Here is a 21,173-nt window from a genome sequence, read left to right on the forward strand (position 1 = left end):
AAACCTGGGCATGGTCAGTGTTTGGACTGAACAAAACAGGTGGGTGAGTGAGACCTGAGACCCTGCCTGTGCCCTTCTAGGCCTTATTTTTTCCCCTAAATTACCCTGCAAGATAATAAGCTGTGGGCTTACTTTTTTATGAGCTATGTAAGCCAGACATGTCACATTTAGTGTCTTTCCAGGGAGAAGGAAGCTCGGGGAAGAAATGTGGGGCTGACTTCCTTGCTCCTGGTGCAGTCTGCTGAGAGGATGCCCAAGGGCTAGAAGTGAAGCATTTCATCTTCCTGCTGATAAGGAATATTCCTGGGGTTTCAGGCCCATCAAAGGTCATCCTGAAGTGGGGTGAGGATGGGGGTCAGATCTTGCCATTTCAGGTTAATCTTGGACTCCTGCTTCCTGGACACAGATGCCAATCTGATGGGCCACATGTGGGTGAGTGGGACATGGACCTAGAGGGGAATAGTGGGGGTGTACGGCAGGATGTAGATAAATGAACTGGAGTGAACTAGGGGAAGAGGTGAGGGTAATGAAGGGCCAAGTGTGGGGGAACGGGGTAATAAGGGGCAGAGTAGAGGTGGATAGGGGAAGAGTAGGGAGAAATGGGGGAAGTATCCAGTGGAGCGAGTTACTGGGGAAGAAACAGTTGAACGTCAGAAAATATGAGTAATGCTGGGGAGAGTGGGAGTGAGGAGAGTTTAAGAGAGTGGGTGTTGGAAATGCGGACAGAATGGAGTAAACTGGGAGTGATATGAGGCACAGTGGGAATAATGGTGAATGGGGCAGAGTAAAGAGCAGTCAGGCAAGTGGCAAAATGAGGCAGAGCATTAGCGAGTGCAGAGAGGAAGAGTAAGGGCCATCAATGTGGGGCAGACCGCTGGCACTGGAGAGTGACGAACGCTCTGTGTGGAACAGGGATCGGGCTGTAGGGTCTTGGGGTGTCAGCGATGCAGGATCTCGTGGTGGTGGCGATGAGTTGGTGAGGACTGAGTGAGTGGAGGAGGCAGGAGGTAGTCACTGGGTTTCTGCACAAAGAGGAGCTGCCCCAAGGACCCCACGGTGACCACAGGTATACAGGATGGGACAGCTTGTGCTTGGGACACAGCGCTCAATGAACATCCCCTCTGTGTTCCATGTTCCTGTTGTCGTTATTTATATACACTCAGGGAGAGGTCCCACCACAAGTACGTCCCTGATACCTCCCCCAAATCAGCTCTGTTGTGCCTGTAGGCTGGCCCCAAGTCCTGCCCCCCATTATTTCTGCCAATTATGAGTCTTACTGCTTTAGCTAAAACCTCTAAAGTGATACTCATTATGATCCCTCTTCGACCTGTTCTCTAGGACCCTCAAGACTAGCCTGGGATCCCTAAGTTCAGACCTGTGACCCTTGACTGGTCCTATAACCATCCAGATCAGTACTGAGACATCAATATTTTAACCAATTATGTTGTATTATTGTCTTATTTCTTTAGGAAAAATCTTCAAACTATGAATCTGATATGAAAAATTCCCTTGATATATTGATGGACTGCAATATACTACCAGGCAAGCTATTCCAGAGGTCTCAGAATAGAAAGGCTCACAGACCAAAATAAAATGCTCAAGTCATGTGGCTTATTAAATCAATTTAAAAACACAAAATATATTTTTAAAAAAACCACCAAGATGCAAAGGGAAAGAGATGAGGTAAGTTAACACACTTAGGATAGGGTGCAAACAGGCCGAAGGGCCCCATTTCTTGAATCCTTTGTTATGTAATGTTCGAACATCCTGTCTCCGTCTCTCTCCCTCTGTCTCTCTCTCTCTCTCTGTTGCATCAGCCTCATTGGTTACGAGGACCAGACTTGAGGTTTGAACAAGGGATCCAATCAGACTGAAGGTGCCCAGGACAATGACACACCCCACTTGCCTCAGCTATAGCTCACCAATTAGCCTCCTGCACAGTCACGGGTTTTATCTGTGGTCAATAGAACAATACTGAGTGTCACCAATTGGTGGCTGATTTGAATAAAATGTAGCTGATGGCTCAGGTGGTAAGATACCTTATGACTTGATCTTTGCATTCCTTTCTATGTTTAAGTAACACTCTTGTTTGTTCCTTCATATACTCCATTTATTCTATTTATTTTTAATGTATCCTACAAGCTGCTACCTTGTTGACTATATTTAACACACCTTATGAATTCTGCCTGTGTCTCAAAAGCTGCTTGCTTATTCATTATCTCTACTTCACACATCTTGAGTTTTGCTCATATCTTAAGCTCCTAGCTTACTCACTATCTATGCTTAATGCTTCTGATGGGTTTCCTCCAACACATTTGTTTTCCTGTCCTCTAGAGCACAAGCAATAGAGAAGAATCAAAGGAAGTTCTTTGAAAAGATTAATAAAAGTGAGTAACCCTAGACTGATCAAGAAGAAAAAATACAAAATTTCAAATCAGGAATGACATAGTGGACTTTACCACAGATTCTATAAACATTAAAAGCATAATAAGGGAATTATGAAAAAACTTTACGCCAATAAAGTTGACAATTTAGTCAACGTAATTAATAAAGGAGAAAAATTACATAATCTACAGATGCAGAAAAAAGGGATCTCATAAAATTCAACACCCATTCATAATATAAATTCTTAGTAAACTAGGAATACGAGACAATTTCCTTAGTCTGATAAAGGGTGTATTAAAAAAAGACATAGTGAAACTTCATGGCGACATGGTAAAAGCTTTCCTCCTGAGATTAGGAATGAGACAAGGATAGCTGCTATGCCCACTTCTATTCAACACTGTACTGGAGGGTTTAGTGAAACAAAGCAAGGAAAAGAAGAGGAGTAATGACTGGAAAGGAATAAATAAATCTCTCAATCTCTGCAGATGATATGTGTACACAGAAAATCCAAAGGAATCTATAGATAAATTGTTAGAATAAGTGAATTTAGCAAGATTGTTAAATATAAGCTCAAATACAGAAGTTTTTCTTTGTACACGTAACAAACAACTAGAAAACAAAGACACCATAGCTTCAATCTGGGGGAACAGAGAGAAACAACTGATGGGGCCATACAACAGAGATCCTTGAAAGAAGGAGTTCAAATGTGGCTGGAATCCAATTGTAAAACACAGGGAGAAAACACCCTGAGGCTTCTCACAAGGATGAGAGAAGGGAATAAAAGAAACAAGTCACAAAGCTAAGGACAGATCTATAAATGTCTGAATACATAAGGAAAGGAACTGAAGACAACTGGACGAAGGGAAAATGAAAAGGCCAGGGAAAGGGAGAATGACCTAGAAGGGCTCATTCCAGCTGAAGGAGGCAGGGATCAGATCCTGAGGACAAAGGAGGCAGGCATAATTGTTCCTCAAAGCTAAGCAAAGAATGGGAGGAGATACATGGAGAGGTCATTTACTCTGAGGAGCTCACATCCATGTCCTATAACCACCAGAGGCCTACCTCCTCTCCGTTAAGGAATACCAATGGCATGTCAAAGGAACTTCCCCCTCACCAGCTGGGATCTTCCAATCCACCATCCCCAATCTTTCTAGTTCTCACTCGCCTATGCAACTTGAGATTTTTCTCTCTGCCATCCGAGTCTCTTCTTTCTCCAACGTGAAGATCACGTCTGGTTTGGTAACTTGACACCCTGTAAGAGGACATGAATCAGGATTTAAGGCACCTGCTTGGGCTAAGGGCCTCTGAAGACAGAGGAAGGGGCAGCTTCAGGGACTACACGACGAAGCTGCCCAATTATATCCTGGTGAAGTCTGGCCATTTCCTTTGGAAGGTGAGAGAACAAATACTTCCTTCAGCATCCAAAAGGGATGAGGAATCTTTCACCTCTGAACATTTTCAGCTCTTCAGAGGTAAGAAGATCCCATACATCTTTTCCTCATCACCCAGGGATGATGTTGGTTTGCAAGCTTGCCCCCATATACGGAGGGGAAGGAGAGACCAAAGAAAGAGGCAGACCACTCCAGATTGGTAGATGGCAGAGGTTTTTTTTAAGATTTTATTTTTCCTTTCCCCCCCAAAGCCCCCCAGTACATAGTTGTATATTCTAGTTGTAGGTCCTTCTAGTTATGGCAAGTGGGACGCCACCTCAGCGTGGCCTGATGAGTGATGCCATGTCTGCGCCCAGGACTGGAATTGGTGAAACCCTGGGCCGCCAAAGCGGAGCGCGCGAACTTAACCACTCAGCCACGGGGCCGGCCCCTGGATGGCAGGTTTAATAAGCAAAGGAGCTTACTTATAAGGTTTGTCCTGGGCGGCCACAAGGTGAGTAGATCTCTGCCCCCCGCCTGCCAGAATCTTAAAAGTTCATATAGAGGCCATAACTGGTTCAATCACATACACCATCCAGATGGTCTCAGCAACACATTGCTCTCTCAAGGCTGCATCCTTGGGAACAGTGGGCAGAATGTACGTTCCAAGGACAGGGGAGGGGGTAAGGAGCCTTTCATTGTCCAGGTCCAGCTCATGGGTCAACCAGTGGTAACATCCTCTTTATGACCTCCAATACTCCACCCCTCATGACCAGCTCTTACAATCTTACACGCTCCCCTCTTCTGCCATGTGCCTTGAGCAGTCAGCAAGGGGTTTCATGGAGCATAGGTGGCTCATTTGGAGGTTATGTGGCTGTATCGGAGGCAGATGCCCCAGCAACAGTATAGGCACATGTAAGAGAAACACAGATTAACATAATTCTCAAAACAAGTAACAATTTTTTCCACCAAGAGCCCCATGATCCAAACCACTGATTTGTTAATTCCCCCTAGGCTGGGGGTTGGATCCCCCAGGGCATTCACTTGTGGCCTCATGTGATTTAGTAAAGATGATACATTAGCAGACTCATCAGGTATGAACACACAACATTGTTTGGATAATGGCACAGGTGCCTACTTGTGGGGCAGTAATAATGTCCAAGGCCATCCAACTTTGGAGGACAGCTTTTAGAGACATTTCAGTGTTCAGTAAGGACAGAGTTTGCTGGCTATCATTTAAGGCTTATTGGACGGATTCAGTTAGGGCTTCTATGTGTGCTGTGACATCCTCCAGGCCAATGGAGGGGATAAAGATGACAGCCAAATGATTGTATCAGTGGAAAACAGAACATGCCCATATGGCCTTGAGGAGAGGGAGGTTGGGGGCATTAGGAACTTGACCAGTTCTGCACACCATACATGCCAGGGGAGGCAGCACTGTCAGGTGTGAGGAGATGGCCTAGGACTCCTGCCTTCTCCCCTCTTTCTATGGTGCACGTTCCATTCCAGGCAGAGTGCGTTTCAACAGGTCTGGCTCACACCAAGACAACAGGATCCCAGTGGGGATTGAGTAGTTCCCCTCACCCAGGGGTGTGAAATAACTCACCCATCCCGGTGGGATGTCCTATTGCAAATTCCAGTAGTTAATGCCTTTCCCAGGCGTGATGGGGCTTGGTGTTCTCAGCAGCATAGCATGATGATCCACAGTGAGGGTCGGGGCAGTGGCTATGTCCTGCGACTTCCATACCTTGACAGTGTTGAGTGTCTCGGCAAGGGTCCCCAGTCTGGCATATGGGACAATAGGCCCTACTGGTTGATCATTCAAGTGTATTAAAGCCTGGGACAGTACTTTAGTCCACCTGGCCAAGGTGGTTTTGCCTGTTAGTACTTTAATCTGCTGGTTTAATGTTCCGATCTTCCTTTTTCCCAGCCCTGCTGCTTGCGGGTTATAGGGGAGATGGAACCTCCATTCAGTGGCATGTTCTTTTGCCCAGTCTTGCACATCATGACCTTTGAAATGTGACCCCTGATCACTGTCTGTTCAACAAGGATATTCGTCCATAGTACTCAGCTTCTCAAATCCCCTAGTGGTGGTAGTCTGGTTTGTATCGTGACAGGGGAAAGCTTGGGTTAGGCCAGACACAGTGTCCACACAAACCAAGGCATATTTAAAACTCTCCCTCGGAGGGAGGGGGCTAATATAATCAATTTGCCAATCCTTCACTGGTTGGGAACTCTGGTGGATGGCCCCAGAGTTTGGCAGCTGCCTTGGGCATTATTTAGGACGTTCTGTTACTGCATTAACCAAGTCACTGTATTTCAAGGACAATCCGGCATCCTTGGCAATATGCCATCCTACCCAGGCGTTACAGTGGCCGTTCTTTCTTATGCACCAAATCTGCTGTATTTACTGAAGGGTTAGTTGCTAAGGCTCATCCCTGGGCTAAGGCATCAGCTTCGTGATTGCCAGGGAGTGTCAGCTCCTTATAAGCTGGGATGTGGAAGGCAGTGAGGATTGCCTCAGGCTCTTGTAGGTGAACCAAAGGTCTTTCCACATATCTTGACCCCACAAGGTCTTTTTCATGGTCATCCATCCACACCTTAGCTTCTCTTTTTCCGAGCCAAAGGGTTAATCCCTTTAGAAAAGCCCAACTGTCAGTGCAAAGGGATGATGGCCAGGGCTCATGAGTGATCACCAGCCAGACTGGTCTGAGTTGAGCCCACTGGCTTCTTGCTTCCATCCAGATGGGGTCAGTGTTGGGCAGAATAGCAGCTGCAGTTCATGCGGGTGGGTTGCCCTGACTAGACCCATCTGTATACCAAGCATCTGGGAATTTCCCCCATTTGCTCTCTATAGGGTGCAGGGGCTGCCACAGGAATAGGGGTGGGGGCATTTGGAGGATCTCATACTCCACAGGGCCTAGTAGTGCCTGCATTTCTAGAGACAGTAGCCTGGCAGACAGGGTGCTCCTCTGCTGCAAATGGGCATGCCACTTAGTCAAAGTGGGAGTTTGAGCCATGGCAGAGGTGGGTCGATGGAACATATGCTCAACCCACCCCTTGGCAGGAAGGGAAGTTCTCACCATGCTATGCTGCTCCTTCGTGAGAGGCTCTGCCTGGAGAAGTGCTGTGCACACCGCTAGGAGCTGTTGCCAAAGCTGTTGGTCCAGCTTTGGGCCAACTGGTGGTCATGTCCTCTCGATTACCCCCTCCAACAGATGACCACTTCAGATGGAGCCATCATGTGTCACTGCAGGATCAGTGACATTTGAGGATGAGGCTGAGGACTTCACCTGGCAAGAGTGACAGCACCTGGGCCCTGCTCAGAGGACTCTGTGTGGAGATGTGATATTGGAGAATTACAGTTACCTGGTCCATGGGCAAGGAAGGCTCCCCCAGGTAATTTGGTGTTTACAGTTATTGTGTCCTACATAGTACCTTTTATTTTTAGGTTTTTGAAAGCTATCTTTCTTCCTGAACCTCAAGTGCCACTGATCCTGCGATGACATATGATGACTCTATCTGAAGTGGTCATCCTGCATGATGAGGAAAAGATATGAGGGAACTCTTCTCTGTTCACAAAAACGATGCCTGCATTCAAATTGGTTTTTGTTACACGTTGGAGGAGAAACAATAATCTATTTAGAGAAACTTCTGCTTTGGGTGATGACAGAGAAGCTTTTAGCAGACCAATGTTCCTGCTGAGAACAACTAAAAAATTCAATAAAAGACAAAAAATATTTATTTGGAGGCATCAGAAAGCTGCTGAGGCACTTGAGATTTGAGAGGCCAAGATGCCAGAGAATTAAAAAACCAAGGTCATCAGACCAGATGAGGACCAAGCCCAACTATAGCATATGCTCCCATAGGAGACATAGCTTTCTTCAGTCCTGCCCTTAGACCCTGCAAGTGGAGACTCTGGGCCCTGTGTGCGTGCCTGCCTCTAAATTTTATAAGCCTCTCTCCAGTGCCTGAAACCAGCTGGGGCCAGCGCCCTCTGGGCAGGTCACTAGGCCTGGTTCTAGTACTGCAAGTAGATCGCTCTTGCTGCATGGCACCACATTTCCTTCGCGGGCTCTCTTGAGATTAGGCCACCAGAAAGGTGCCGACATGCTGATTTTGGATGATGCTCACATTGAACATAGGACATGTTCTGGGCTCTGGGCTAGAAGGGTCCACCACCAACCCTTGGGCTTGACCTACATGTGTGAGCCCAGGTATCAGCTTGTCTGTCAGCGTTCTGACTGTAGTGCCACCTCTGTCTTCAGCATCCAAGAACAGTGGGGTGCCTTACTATGAAAAAATGTGGAGAGTAAAAGGATGGAGAAAGATATACCATGCAAAGACTAACCCAAGAAAGTCGGTGTGTCTATACCAATATCAGGCATAGGGATGTGAACCTCCAAATTCAGGATATTCATGGACACTATGGAGAGAGCAAGGTGAAAGAGAGAAGGGAGATGTACAAGGAAGCTTCGACTGCATCTATCTGTAATGGTTTATTTATAAAAGTAAGAAATGTCTGAAGCAAATATGGCAAAATATAAAGATCTAGTAAAACTGGGTAGAGTACTCAAGTGTTTTTCTCTATACCTTTTGGTTTGAAATATTTCATAATTTCAAAAAATAATTTAAAAATAGACTAAAAATTAGACAAATGCTAACAAAATAATGAGAAGTGGATATAAATTTAAAGGCAAAAACATTAAGCAGGACAAAGAAGGATATTTTATGTTAATAAAAGAAAAAGTTCATTAAAAGACATAATGGTAATGCATGTTTATGTACTTAACAAAGATTTAACATCTATAAAGCTGTTGAAGAATAAGGGGGTGACTTTTCAATTACAGAGACAGAAATTTATACACTTCTCTTAGATCAAACAGACAACAATGAGACAACTTGCTTGAAGAGCACAATTATTAAGTCTGCTCTATGTATGACGCGTGGATATGGGTGCACATATACATATTTAAATCCAACAGTGAATAAACAGGAAATATTTACAAATATTGATTACTGAGTAGACAATCACAAAGAAAATCCCAACAAATCATAGGGACACTTTGTGCAAACACGATGCAATAAAATTATTCTTGTATTAAAGAAAAAAATCGAAAATGAAATTATGAACAGTTTAGAAATGAAGAACAGTGAGTACACGGAAAAAGAAAATGCTCATATTTAATGCATAAATTATGAGTGGAATCTAGAAGGAAATGAACCAAACATTTAATGTAAAAACCGCAAAATAAGTCCAAACAATGTAAAAAGTAGGAATTAATAAGGATAAAATGAGGTATTAATAGGACACACTATTAGGTTTCATTAACAAAATCACTAGAATAGATAAAAAGTCAAAGATCAAAGACATCTGATTAAGAAAAAAGATAAAAGGAACATTAGGAGTGAGAAAGGGAACATTAGACACACAAGAGAGATTTTAAATAAATAAGAACCCGATCTAAGGTTTCCAGTTAAAAAGGTAAATTGGCCACATGTACTTACCCCTTCTTCTCTCCTGAGACACAAATAGACTACCTTTAAAATAATATTTTTAAAAATTTATAACCCACAACTAAGAATATACAACTATGTACTGGGGGGCTTTGGGGAGAAAGGAAAAAAAAATCTAAAAAAAAAAAAAAATTTATAAACCCACTAGAATGAAAGTAATGGAAGAGGCATTTCCATTCATGTTAAAAATCTAGCAAACTAGAAATAGACAAGAACTCCCTTAATCTGATAAAGAGTCTCTCTTTAAAACCTATAGCAAACATTCTAGTCAATGGTGAATGAGTACAAGTTTCTCTTTAGATTAAGAGGAAGAAAAGAATATCTGTTATCACTATACCATTTCTATTCAGTATTGAATTGAATGTGCTAGCCAATGCAATAAATTAAGAAAGAGAAATTAAAAATGTAAGGATAGGAGAGAAGAAATAAAACTGTCAATTTGCAGATGACATTTTTTGAGTGTAAAAAGGTTTAAAAGTATCTTCAGATTAGAATTTATAGGTGAAATTACTGAATAAAATGTCAATATATAAAATCGTATACATACAATTGTATTTCTACATATCAGAAACAACAATTAGAAAATGAAAGTTTAAAATGATGCAACTTACAATTGCATCAAGAAATGTAAAAAAAAGCAACTAGGAATAAATTTAATAAAATATGTATGAGACCTCTGTAGAAAAAATTATAAAACATTATTGAAAGAATGTAAAGACCTAAATCAATAGTATATAGCATTTACTGGAATACTAAATATATTAAAGATATCAATTTTCTCTCAAGTAATATTTAGATTCAATGTACTCTCAGCACGCTTTCTGGAGAAACTGACAGATTCTAAAATATATATAGAAATGCAAAGGACCTACAATATCCAAGATAATTGTGAAGAACCAAATTGGAGGACGCGTACAACCTGATTTCAAGACTTACTATACAGCTACAATAATTAAGACAGTGAAGTACCGTCACTAAGGATAGACAAGTAAATAAATAGAGCAGAATAAATAATCTGGAACTAGATCTACAGGTGTATTCAGTTGAACTACGACAAAGGCCAGAATGAAAGTCGGTGGGGGAAATGATAGCCTTTTGGAACAAATGGTGCTGAAGCAACTGAATATTCATTTGGAAAAAGATGATCTTGATCATTATCTCACAATATAAAAATTAAAGATTGTTATATAAATGAGCCAAAGATGGCCCCTATATATTGGCCCTCTGTTATTTATTTCTTCACAGCAAGCCAGGACTATTAGCTCAAAGCCTGCTGGTGCCAAACTTAAATTTTCACACATCCAATTGCTTTAAATATAGCTCAAATAGCATTTCTAGCCATTTAGAGCCTGCCTGCTTTGCACATTCTGCAAAACTATATCCAACATCTGGTACCACAGATAAGATAAATCCTGGGGTCAGAAAAGCAGCCGCTGCCCTCAGAGCTCCCTGACACAGACTCCCCATCTTGCTGCTGAGCAACATCACCTAGACGCCTTACCCCTTCTCCAGGTTCCCTCTCCACGGGGAGTTCCACTGCCTTCTTCCTTCTCCGGGTGGTAGCCCCATGCCACTGTCTCTGGAGGTCTGCTGCTGTGAGGGACTTCGGTGTCATGCAAATTGTCCCAGCACTGCCAAAAAAAAAGCTTGTTGAGTAATACTGACATCTCATGACCATGTCTCTTCTTTGATCAGTGCTCCAAATCTTCAAACTTACTGCATGGGGTGATAAGGATGGGACTTTGGTGATGACTGATAAATTGGCATGTCTACCTAGTCAGTAGGACATTCACTCGGCAAATTGGTCCTGAATGGCCTCCAGTGGGTGGGGCTCGAATCTGGAATGCCTCCATGTCAGTTTGGTGTGGCATTGCTCTTTGCAGTTGGTCTGTTTTTTGTGGTCTCCCCCTGTGCCTCGTTAGCCTGGGCAAGTAGTAACACCAGTATTTGAGTGAACCAACATCATTACCAAACTGACTTTGGCTTCAGAGATGCTGAGCTGTCCAGGGAAGGAGATCAGCTCACCTGCCTGGGTCTCTGATACTAGGCAGGTGCTGGACACCATAAGGCCCGTGGGCCTGATAGAACAAGGGGAGGAATGCACACCCCCCGACTGAGTGAGGGCTACCCCTGACCCCATAGTGGGCTACAGAAGGAGGAGCTCCCTGCAGCCAGGTCAGTGATTTGGGGTACTCTGAAATAAGAGGATGTCTTTGTCCCTGGGGACCACTAGGACAGGTAAACAAAGCTGAGAAGGTGGAGACATCAGGCTGAGGCCAGACACCAAAGCGCAGTTGGGGGGATGCATTTGCAAGCAGCTAGCATGTCCTAGCTGTTGTGACATTCAATTATTCTGTTGGGACTGTCATCATTCTAGCACCTGCCTGGAGGGATATCGAGCTCCCAACCTTTGGGCTGAGGTGGCTAAAGCGTTACTTAAAGTGACTAAGGCAAGGAAGTTGACATTCCTGCCCCTCCCAGGAGGAGGCTGATGTCTTGCTGGACAGGGGCTCCCAACCATGAGAGGCCTCGGTCCCAAGTAGCTTCTCACCAGCATGCAGCCCCAGAGAGGAGGTAGGAGCCCAAACTCCAGGGTGGGGGCAGGACAAGAGAGAAGGGAAAACCCGGGGGAGGTGGAATGGCGCCCTCTACAGCACCACCAAGACAGTGCAGAGGATAGTCTACCTGCAGCCAGTGACTCCCCCTCCCCCGTGATAATGGCTGAAGAGACAAGAGGGAGGGTCAGGAAGGAGGGGCCGGTTCTGATTTGGAGGAGGAGAGCATCCTCTCTCGCCCTGAGGCCCAGTCCCTCCTTAAGGACGTGCCCCAGGAACCAAATGAAGAGGGGGTGCCAGGCTGCACACAGTGTGTCTGGTGGGGAGCGAGCTCCGCCTAACAGGGACTGGCATCAAACAATGGGCTGCACGGGATGGGATGGAAGACTGAGCCCCTACTAAAGGATCCTGCAGTGAGTGGGCAAGGTGGGAAGGGCCCCGAGAGGCAGCTTTGGACCCTGAGCCACATATACCTTGTTGATGTGGATTTTTATGGCTCAGAGGGCCCCCCACCCTCCAGGAGGCCTCACCACCACCTGTGCGGGCTGTCAGTGGAAAACACCAGCTGAGGCCAAAGATCTCCATCAGCTGCGGACGCTGGAGTGGGCTTATCAGGTAACAGATGGTGTGCAGGAGGGTGACTTGGTAAGTCAGAGGAGGCGGAATTGAGTCCAGAGTCCACGCAGTTGTTTCTCAGCGGGGAGGGCTCCTGACAAACACAAGTCCTCGCCACTAACAAGGATGGCGCACGTTAAAACTGTTCAAGAGGCCATGGCTGCCGTGGATTTAATACAAACTCGGGAAAGGCAAACTCAGAGCCAGGCATGCAGGCCACCTGGCCTAAATCAAAATTGCCTCAGCAGCGCAGCCGCCCCCCTCCTAAGGCAAACAAACCACCTGCAGCCAGGCCTCCGCTTAAAAGCGTGAACCTGAGAAAACAAGATAGGTTATGCATTAGTCAGGATTCTCCAGAGAAACAGAACCAACAGGATGTATGGAGAGAGAGAGGGATTTACCGTGAGGAATTGGCTCCCATGGTTTGGGGGGCTAGCAGGTCCCGAGATCTATGGGCCTTAAGCTGGAGCCCCCCGAGAGCCAAAGCTAGAGTTCCAGTCCAGAGACTTGCTGGCGTCAGGTCCAGGAAGCACCACTGTCTCAGTTTGAGACCAAAGGCAGGAAAAAAACCAAAGTCCCAGCTCAAAGCGGTCAGGCAGGAGGAAATCCACTCTCACTCCTGGGAGGGTCAGCTTTTTGTGCTATTGAGGCCTTCAACTGATTGGATGAGGCCCACCCACAATGGGGAGGACACTCTGCTTTACTCCGTCTACCACTCAAGTGTTAACCTCATCCAGAAACACCCTCACAGACACACCCAGAGTAATGTTTCACCAAAGTTTGGGCACTCTGTGGTCCAGCCACGTTGACACATAAACTTAACCATCACAGGTTATACTGAACCGAAAGGGACAAGAGGGCCCCAAATTAGATGTTCTGATAAATCAGCGGAGCAACTACAGTCCTCACTAGGGCTGGATCACGAGCTGCCACAGGCTTCCCCTTCAGGGGCAGCCTCCCTTTCAGGACCTGCCTCTGGTCTCGGCCAGTGGCCCAGGCCAGTCCCCACTCCGGGATCCGGCAGCCACGGAAGTGGGGCCCCTTGTGGAAGGCAAGCTCTTTCTATCACATTACCTGTAGTTTGGGCTCCAAAACCTAAACACACTGGCTGGCCCTGCTGGACACGGGTGCTCAGACCTCCCTAGGCCCAGGGAGCACGCAGGCTTTAAAGGGGCGCCCCGAAATGGACATGACCAGCTTGGGAGGAGAATTAACTAAAGGGACAATTACGCACTTAACTATTAAATTGGCCCAGATTTGCTAAAAGATGCTTCTGTCCTGGTTGTTCCCCTGGAGACCATCCCTGTCCCCATTACTGGAAGGGACCGCCCCAGTGAGCAGGTAACCTCGTGGAACAAGCCTAAGCCTTGTACACTGTCGGTGGCACCACCCCGTGGGAACCGGTTAACATCCCCTACCTACTGACCCGGGTGGGTGGTAAATAGGCCACAGCACCAGCGACATCAAGGCACTCAAGGATGATGACCTGTGATGGCCGACGTAGCTAAAGAAGGGGCACCCAGCATGCCACCTTTCGATTCCCTGCTGTGGCCTTGCTACCGCCAGCGCTAGTGGGTGGCGGCCAACCACAGCCTGTACCAGGCGCTGCTGCACCAGGCCTCAGCGCCTTGACGAACAACGTTCAAAGTCCCGGTAAGCGCTCTGGGCTTCCAGACTCGGCCAGCGCGTTCCCGCAGTGAAACTACCACAGGAGAGTCAACCACAGTCCGCCTTCGCCTTGGGCTCAGCAGTGCGCCCTTTCTGGACGCCTCAGGGGACTCCGGTGGTCCTGCCACGGCACGCGGGCTCTGCAGACAGGACCCAGACGCCGGCCCTGCACGCCCACCAGACACGGCTTTGGCGTCCATCCATGACTTCCTCCTTCCCTGACCCGGGCAGGGCTCCGTGTCCTGTGCGTCACAACCCTGGGCGAGCCGTCCCTGAAAGAGGATGGGCGGTTGTCCCCCACACGTAGGGCACAGGGCCCTGCCAGTCTGTTAAGCTGGGGGCTGCGTGTGGAACCGAGAAGGGTGAGCTATTTCCGTTCTGGTGAAAGAAGAGCTCCCAGGGCCCCCGCCCCCGCGTCGGAAAGCAGGCCCAGCATGTGGCAGAAAAGTTTGGCTTCTGCGCCCAGCACTTTCCTCACCGCTAATATTTGCGGGAGCCCGTCTAGAGGGTCACCCGTAAGTCTTCCATTTTCAGTGGGGACCTGAGCCACCGCCAGATAGATAAAGGAGGCCAGCACGTCGGCTGCCCTACTCGTGCCCCGAGGGCAGGACTTACAGTTAGAAGTTTCTGCCACCTCCAAATTCACTTCCTGGGGCCTCTGGACCAAACTCCCACCCACAGGCTTTTACTGTAAGGGCCTCCGAGTCTCAGGCCAGACATGCCTGCCACTGGAGACCCACCTCCTGGCAGCGCACACGGCACTTGTGGAAACTGAGGCCCTTTCTGGGGCAGAGCCAGCGACCCCCCAGACCCAGATTCCGAGTTCGCCCTGATAGTGGAGAAGCTCCCCGGGGAACTGGCTCGGCCTCAGAGGCCTCCTCCTCAAAGTGGAAACGGTATCTACAGCATCGCCCTAAACCTGGCCCTGCTAGAGTGCCACCGAGTCCACAAGGAAACAGCCACACACCCTGCCACTGAGGCTACCTTGCCTAAACCCCGGAAATGCCCCTGCCCCTTGCAATGGGGATGCCAGGGAGGAGGGTCAGTACTCTCAAAACAAGGAAAGCAACGGTCCTCCTTTCCCGAAGGAGTGAGCACAGGGTGTAAGGGACCGGACAACGGACAACCGCAGCCTGTCACCCCCAGTCGAACGCTCCACAGTCCCTACGGGGCACAGAGCAAAGGGCCCCGTGGGCTGAGCTGGGCGCAAACTCCCAGCAATGCCGTGGGCCCTTGACAAGCGTGTGCCCACGGTTCACATCTTACTGACTCCTGGTCGGCGGCTGAGGAGCTAAGGCCTTGGTCAGGACCTTGGCAAAATCAGGGCCGGAAAATACAAGCTGAGGCATCCGGGATACAGAGGGCTGAGGAAATACCACACTGGCTCCCGCTCCGCCCTCTGGGTGCACCACACCTCGGCCCATCCCCAAGAAAACACGGAGGAGGCAGGAACCCACGCCAACCCGATGGATTAACCGAACCGCCAAAGGAGGTGAGCCTCTGGGAGGAGGGGGCCCAGGTCTTGGGAGGAGCCACCTTCCCCTCTCTGCTGGTGGGCACACGAGCAGTCAGGGCATTTGGGCATGACAGGTGATGAAAATGGATTGTGAATAGAAGAGCTGACGTGGCAGAGAGATGTTTAAACAAAGCCCTTAGCGAATGTACCAGATGCCGGGAACCTAGACACGGGGCCTGCTGCATGGCAGAAAAATTCACAGAGGAGGAGAACCACCTCAGAAGTGGCAAACAGATTTTATCGGGGCGCTCCCTGTAGCGGTGGGAGCTATTCAATATGCTTCAACAATGGTAGATGCAGACCCAGGCCTTCGATCGGCTTAGCCATCCAGGGTGCCAACCTTAGCTAATGTCACTGCAGGGTTAACATGCAGGCCTCCCAGCTTCTGAGCGCCAAGGGTCACACCGTCAGATCAAGGCTCCTACTTCACTGTAAGGAAATGCAACGATGGGCGTGACAACATAACACCTCTTGGTTTTCCACCTGCCCTGTGGTCATACAGCAGCAAGTCTCATAAAAAGACGTCCTGGTATTTTAAAGCAAGGGTTCCTGGGCACCTGGAGGACAACGGACCCCCCAAGTTCAAAAGTACTGCCCACAGTTCTGACTACATTAAATCCACAGTCCTATGGCGTAACTGTGTTGTATCCAAATTCATGACAAATGTAGAGACCACCAACAGGGTCACTCTGACCTCGGCCGGTGTACACACCCACCCTGGACACAGACCAATTACCATTTTTCACGGACAGGGGAGCCCTGACATTGCTGCCCACAGCAAAGGAACACCCTCCTGATCCTTTCACCTCTCCCTTCTCCCTCGTAGAAAGTCCAGAGCCCGGCCATTCCCCACCCCCAATCCCGGCAGGCCCCTGCCATTGGCCCCTGACTCTGGGAGGATCCTCAGCCCGCCACTGCTCCCCATGCAGTGTGATCTGAGCAAACCTCTCACCACCATCTGGAGAGAGGTATCCGCATCTGCTGCCCATGTACTCCACTAAGAGCTCCCCGGAACAGTCCCGGACCTGCTCCTGACAGCCAGGAGGCAGACCTAACTACCCCCAGGCCCGTAACACCATTGGGCCTGTTCCCAAGGGACAATCAGGTCCCCTCCTGCTGCACACAGACGACCCCCAACTTTCCCCCTACTCCGCTGCTGTGCCCCTTCCCTACCGGGGAAGTTCCTCCCTTCGCCAGGGCCAGCTACACACCCATTATCGGATCACCTGCCCTAGCAGTCTACACCCGCTGCCGACAAGGTCTGTCCAGAGAAAACATGCCACATGCATGCCACAGGGAGACACACAATGCGGGCCAGGATGGGGACCAGGGGAACCACACTGCTGGCTCTTCTGGTCAGTCAGTCCTACCAACATGACCACAGACACCAACACAGAGGCTAGCCCTCCGCCTCTCCTCCCATCTCTACTCCGACCAGCAGCACCCATTCTGGCTGAGCCAGACTCCAGCACAGGGCTTGTGACTCACAGGGGCCTTGTAACCCTGTGGGCCAACTTTTACTTCAAATCAGATGGAGCTATTATCAATTAGTGCCACCAAACAGAGCAATGGGCCTCTACCTCAGTCCCATTTAAGGCATGCCCAGAGATGGTATGCACCCAATATTACAACAGGGTGCTTGTAGTTGGTGCAATCAAATTAAAAACATTGTAATCCAGAGGCAATACCAACAAACCCTACATGATTACAGAGACAAAATGATAGCTCTGAGTAATCTGCAGGATGACGGTAAATGTAAACGCTAACAACAATGTATGTCCTTAAAACTACTGGCCTCTTTTCCTATTAATTATAATGATCTCTTTCCCCCTCCAGCACAAGTCCCTTTTATTGAGGCAGAAAGAAATTGCACTAACCAAGTGGCCCAGGGCACCTTACCATGGACCTCCTCCCTGGCTCCTAATCAATACGTACAAGGAAAGCAACGTACACTACGTCTGCCCTGGGCCTGGGCATGAGCAAGACATCAGGGTCTATAATCAGCTTGGGATTTCCTCCCTGACCTACCCAGGGTGAGCTGACATCACACTCAGTGGAAGCAGACTCTGCAACAGCCGCACCACTGGCTGCCACAGGGAACAAGCACAGCTCCTGGGTGCCACGGCAAGGACAAATCTCACAAACGCCGTATATGATCCCATGGAGAAATCGAACCACTCTCTGTCTGGGAGTCTCTCCATGCAAATCGACAACTACTTGCCTACACCTACTATAACATTTGCTGGGCCTACCAAGACCACCACTAATAAGGCTTAGGGAATGTTTGCGGGAAATTGCTACCCAAAGTTACTCTTCTGGGGAGATCCTTACAAAACATATGGAACCTCACCTTAGAGGAGATAGAAACAATAATCAACAGGTTGGAGACAAAGCTAACGTGGGGAGAAATTTGCTGATGTAGTCATATCACCTGCTCCCAAGGGGCCAGCTCTGCAGCTGCCTAGGGAAAGTTTCCACTAGAACAGAAGTGATGAAGCAGGTAGCCTCCCAGTGAAACATGACAAAGTCACGATAAACAGAGAAAGAGAGGTGCTAAATGGATAATATGATTAATGTCTGTTTTGGAAATAATTTGGTCCCCCTGTGACGATCCCATATGTGAGTGTCCCATAGTTCAGGATCTGATTTGGTGTGTGGCTAAATTAACAAGTTTTTTCAAACTGCTGAGAGCACCTGTGAAGCTTATCCCATACCCATGGAATCACACCGATGCGATTAACTATTGGTGATCAGCAGGAAACTCAATCACCAATGCGCATTTATCAGGAAAAGGAGGAACATACAATTGCCCACCAAACCAAACCTGCATATAGCCTTAGCCACAGCCATCCACACGATGGCACATGTAACCAGATGTTGGGCTTGCTTCTGCCAAGCTGATTTTAGCATACATAAGGTAATACCTCCACCCGGCCAAGCTCCTCCATAAACCTTAATTATCAAGATAAGCCTGGGGCCGACCCTGTGGCCAAGTGGTTAAGTTCGCGCACTCTGCTTCGATGGCCCAGGGTTTCACCGCTTCGGATCCTGGGCGCGGACATGGCACTGCTCGTCAGGTCCACGTTGAGGCAGCGTCCCACATGCCAGAACTAGAGGGACCTGCAACTAAGATATACAACTATGTACGAGGGGGGATTTGGGGGAGATAAAACAGAAAATAAAAAGATAAGCCTATTGCTATAACCGCTGACATCCAAAGACAATATCTAGAGCTTAATCTCAGGCAAATATATGGCCAACCCTGGGCTGAGCCCATAACCAATTGAGTTGACCTAGGTGCTGAATGCAAGGTGGGTGACCTGCAAGCTTGCCCGACCACACCATTATTAACTCCTATTAACCCCCCCGGAACGGCACTAAGCCACACAAACTTGCCTTCCTGGAAACACAGAGAATACAGGCAGCAGAGGGAACCTCGTGGGCCTGTAAGGGAATCAAATGCTTTCCCCTGTCATAAGCTTCCCCTTGTCCAACATGGGACAAGATTTCATGTACTTGGGTTTAGCTAAAAATTCGAGCAGATTTTTTCTCAGCGGCAGAGCCTCTAAGGACTTGCCCCCACAAATCATGCTAGCCACCACTCTCATCACTGCAAATGAGCTTTTCAAATAGTCCCTCTTGTACTAACCACTCTAGGATCACTAGGGGGCAGCAGAAACAGTATACATTTGGGACACCACATAACAGTGAAAAGAAACACAGATAGCTATGTCCACACAAACTAAACAAACGTCCCAAGGACTGGAACTCTTGGCTGAATCTTACCATAGTTTAGGGGCCCTGGTGTTAGAGAACTGCATAGCCCTGAATTACCTGTTGGTTGCTTAGCGGGGCTTGGGAGGGGGGTGGGTGGTGTCCGCATACCTGCCAACACGTCTTTCTGCACGTGGATAGATAACACACCAAGATTTACTAATAGTCAGGGATATGCACCATAGAGGCCATGATATCACTCTACTGACTAAACAGATTTAACAAATCAAAATCTTCTCCTTTTCTGGTTGATTCTCCTGGCTTTCTCCACTAAATTGGCAGACAGGCTGTGAAGGGGCTTTGCAATTTTAGGTTGTGCCTTTATAAAATTCTGGGTCTTGAGGATGCTTTATACTGGCCCCAAACTCAAGTGTTAAGAAATAACACACAACTTAGGTCATAAACAACATGGTGCAAGATGAACTGTTATATAGACGAGTCAAAGATGGCCCCTGTATACTGGTCCTGTGTCGTTTACTTCTTTACAGCAGGTCGGTACCATGAGCTCAAAAGTTGCTGGTGCCAAACTGAATTTTTTTTTTTAAAGATTGGCACCTAGGCTAACAACTGATGCCAATCTTTTTTTTTTTTTTTCTGCTTTATTTCCCAACCCCCCCGATACAAAGTTGTATATCTTAGTTGCAGGTCCTTCTAGTTGTGGGATGTGGGACGCCGCCTCAACATGGCCTGACAAATGGTGCCATGTCCACGCCCTGGTATGGTATATAAATTATAACATTCAATAAAGCTTCAAAAAAGTTTTTGATTTTCAAAACTGCACTGTGCTCACCATACAAGTGAATGTCTTCATTCCAAAGAGATTCACACTGAAGTTTTTAAGGGTAAAGGGTCGCAATGTCTGCAATTTAATCTCAAATGGTTAAAAAAATCAATCTGGAGACTGAGAGAGAAAAATAAAGCAAATAGGGCAAAAAATAAAAAAATTGGTGAATGTGCATAAAGGTTATATGGGATTCTTTCTGCACTATTCTTGCCATTTTTCTATAAGTTTGAAATAATATTTTAGGAAGTTAAAGAAATTAATTAAAAATCGTGTATTTTGCATGGAAGCTCTTTGTAACCCACAATTTCTCCATCTGTGAAATCAGGAATTCAGGACGTCAGTCTGTGCTCACAATCTCTGCCTCACCCTGTGCTACTGACTGGGACCTGAAGAGAGAGAGCAGGCAAAGATGGATTTTAGAAAGCCACTTGAATAAAACATTCTAGAAAAGCTCCTGCACACACCCAGATGGGGAATCGAACCTGTGCAGCGTAGGTGAAAAACAGGAATGCCATCTGCTAGACCAGGGCCACCAAACTGGTCTCTGAGCCAAATGCAGCCTGCCTCCTGTTTATGTATGGCCTGGGAGCGACGGATGCTCTTCCATTTTAAAGTGATTGAAAAAAATATCAAAAAAAATATTTTATGACATGTGAAAATTATGTGAAATTCAAATTTTAGTGTCCATAAAGTTTTATTAAAACACAGCCATGCCCATTTGTTTACAAATTGTCTATGGCTGCTCTCCCACTACTACGGCAGAGCTGAGTAGTTGTAGGAGTCCATATGTGGCCCACAAAGCCTAAAATATTAACTAGTTAGCCCTTCACAGGAAAAGCATGCAGACTCCTACCCTAGACCACATGAAACGCATAGTTTCTTTAGATCAGTAGTTCTCAGTTGGGGACAATTGTGTTCCCCAGGGGCCCTTTGGCAATGCCTGGGGACATTTTTGGTTGTCACAACTGCAAGGGATGCTACTCCATCTA

This window comes from Equus asinus, chromosome X (assembly GCF_041296235.1).
Source record: "Equus asinus isolate D_3611 breed Donkey chromosome X, EquAss-T2T_v2, whole genome shotgun sequence".
In the NCBI taxonomy this organism is placed as follows: Eukaryota; Metazoa; Chordata; class Mammalia; order Perissodactyla; family Equidae; genus Equus; species Equus asinus.